General features: G+C 43.3%; 1 protein-coding gene across 1 annotated transcript in view; it reads left to right on the top strand.

The window, feature by feature from the left end:
- scn8aa (sodium channel, voltage gated, type VIII, alpha subunit a) overlaps positions 1-2,929 on the top strand; it is a 45,441-nt gene that overhangs the window by 6,256 nt on the left and 36,256 nt on the right. The gene's annotated exons all lie outside the window — the stretch shown is intronic.

The raw sequence follows: 2,929 nt of genomic DNA, 5'->3' as shown, positions 1-2,929 counted from the left end.
TATGTAACAAAATTGGCATTTTTTATTTAAAATGGTCTCCTCCAATCATATATTCTTTTAAATGCTGCTGCACGTTTGTGGTGTTGTATAACTCAGTGCCTGTCCACACAGTGTACCTTAAAATATAGCAAGTCCTACCTGCAAAAACAAGCTGGTAATAATCTGTTTAGTCATCCTCAGTGTGTGTGTGTGTGTGTGTGTGTGTGTGTGTGCATTCGGGTGTACACTATGTGTCTCTCCGTCTGTCTCATACCTCCCTGTTTTTACACTGTGCACGCTGACTGTTATGTAACGCACCAGTAACCCAGTGCACAAGAAGGAGACACGATTCAGATGACACGTGGCAAACATGTCTATCGATATGTGGGACTGTTGATAAATTCACACACAACGCGCCAGTGCTAGTCTTTTTCTCCACAAACGTCCATGCATTAGCACAGATGCATGTAAGTCATGCAAGCTTCTTTGTGCCTCCTGTGTTTTGCATCTTATCTCTTTGCCTGCCTCTTTCAGCAATCCTGTTAGCTCTTATATTCAGACAAACCTAATTATGGCCCTCAGTCTAGTCTCATTCTGATGCCAAAGAGAGCTGATGCTGCTTTGCTTCTTGCAGCCGTGACGTCAGATCAGGTGGTGACCTTGATGGAAAAACGTTGCTCTGTATGTCTTTGTCACTGAGAGGCGGCGGACTGGTTCTGGAAAGATTTGCTGCAAGGGAGGGGGAATAGCTGTTATAGAAAAGCAGTTCATCTTATTTATTACACATTTTCATTTATGGCTCCTTGAGATTGGGTCATAGTTGTGATGATGCAGCATCCAGCCCTCCTACCTAGCTGGCGGCTGGAGCAGGGGCAAGCCACACTGAGCCGAACCTGGCCACGTAGAGCATGGTGTCAATGTACAAGGCCAGTAAAAAAAGATCATTAAAAAGGAGAGGGGAACAAGAGATACAGGGAGAGAGGAAGGGCAAGATTAAGTGAGGACAGGGATGAAATGGACGACATGTGCAGGGATGCATGAGCACATTTGGTCTCCTTGCTGCAGCCACTGAAATGTGTTTTTGGGAAAGACCTGAAGGTGCAAAACATTTCATTTGAAATGAAATTAGGAAAATCCATGCTTTTCTCCTCCACACCTGTGTACGTGTGTCAAAGTATAAGATCTGGTCACCTGTCCTCCTTAGTGTGAATTAAAGATAAATATTTGCAGTAAAATGTTCTTAAAACGTCACAGCTTGGGGAACACAGACATATCTCCTGGGATGTAAAATGGCAGTAAAAGGGAAAAGTCATGAGCAAGTATGCACCTGTGTGTGTGTGTGTGTGTGTGTGTGTGTGTGTGTGTGTGTGTGTGTGTGTGTGTCCTTCAGGCAAAAGATCCATAAAATTCAGTTAATTTACCATAAAAGTTGAAAGAAGGGGGCTCTTAGAACGGCTGCTGCGGCCCTCATGGATGCAGATGCTGCAGCCATGCTTGATGGCTGGAGCTTCTGTGTTGAAGCCATTCTCTCTCCCTCTCTGTCTCCCGCCCATCCCCCCTCCCACCCTCTTCTCTGTCTTCTGCCCAGCTCCCTCGCTCTGGCTCCCTCTGCCCTGCTTCCTCTCAGCCTGCTGGTGCCACAGTTGCTGCCTGCTTGCTTCACTCATCCATCTCCCCAGTTTTCTGCCTTTCCTCTCCATTGCTCTCCTCTTTGCTCCGCTCTGGATTATGAAATTTTCAGTAGCTTTGCAGCAGTTTAGTCATGCGTTACCAAAAAAGACTCCCTACATATATAGCAGTCATGTGTATGTGTGTGGATGTCAATCTTGGTCAAGCTTTGTACTTTCTGGTTTGTGTGCACATGTCAGTTTATGTGTGTGCTTGCACACTAGTGTACGTGTATTTGTCATGCCTATGCATATGCCATATGTGTATTTAAGTGAAATGTCATGCTACCAGCAACTGGGATGTTTCCATGTGTGTCATTGTGGCTTACCAAATCCCTGGCTGGGAATGTTTACAGTATATATGATAGTATTAACACTCGGGAGAGGCTGCTGCTCTGACTTATAATAATAACAACTACTAGAGAGTAAGATGATCTAATCAGGTTTAACTGTGCTGGCTTGTTCTGAGATGTCTGTAGATATCAGTCAACTTAATATCAGGGGGGTCGTGTGGCAGAACTGTGTCTCATTCTCCAAGCAGAAAAGCCTCTTCATGACAACATTTTACACATGACACTTATTTTTATTTGAAGGCCTCTTACTGTACGTCTCCCTTCCCATTCCTCCTCCTCCTCTTCCTCCTCCTCGTCCTCCTTTTCCTCCACCTCCTCCTCCTCCTTCTCATCCTCCCTTCTGACTCCACTTTCTCAATTCTTCAGCCCATCCACTAGCTCTGCAGGGCTTAATGTAGTGAGTGTTGCCTTGTTAAAAGCACTAGGGCCCATATCACTTGTGCAAATGCAAGTCTCATTAAAGTTTAATGCAAATCGCCATGTTTTATTTAAACAATTATGAGGTTATCCACAGAAAGAAGCTTGCCCACCTTTCTCAGTTTTGCTCGTTTCCTTCTCTTGAAACCACCAAAGCCATGATGTGCTGGACGCCACTGAGTGACTGGGACAACATACCAACATTAGAAACATCCCAATCGCCATTTTCCCTTTGTTGAAATGTGTTTCAAATGATTTTATGTGACAGAAAATGCACAACTTCCTAATTTATGAGCACAAGCACATATTATACTGTACATATTATCTACGTACGTATATGAGTTATGTATACTGACACATATGTGTGCATAAAATATTCTCACAATACATGTAATAGGATGACTTATTTGTTGCTTTTGGTAAATGTTTTAATGATCTGTACTATTGTGAATTTGCCAAAATTTGTATTTGTATCTGATTAAGTGATTAATACTCTCTTTCTTTCTTTCTTTC

Source organism: Etheostoma spectabile, chromosome 7 (assembly GCF_008692095.1).
Source record: "Etheostoma spectabile isolate EspeVRDwgs_2016 chromosome 7, UIUC_Espe_1.0, whole genome shotgun sequence".
In the NCBI taxonomy this organism is placed as follows: Eukaryota; Metazoa; Chordata; class Actinopteri; order Perciformes; family Percidae; genus Etheostoma; species Etheostoma spectabile.
Note: the sequence above shows the minus strand (reverse complement) of the source record. Positions and strands in the feature narration are given on the sequence as shown.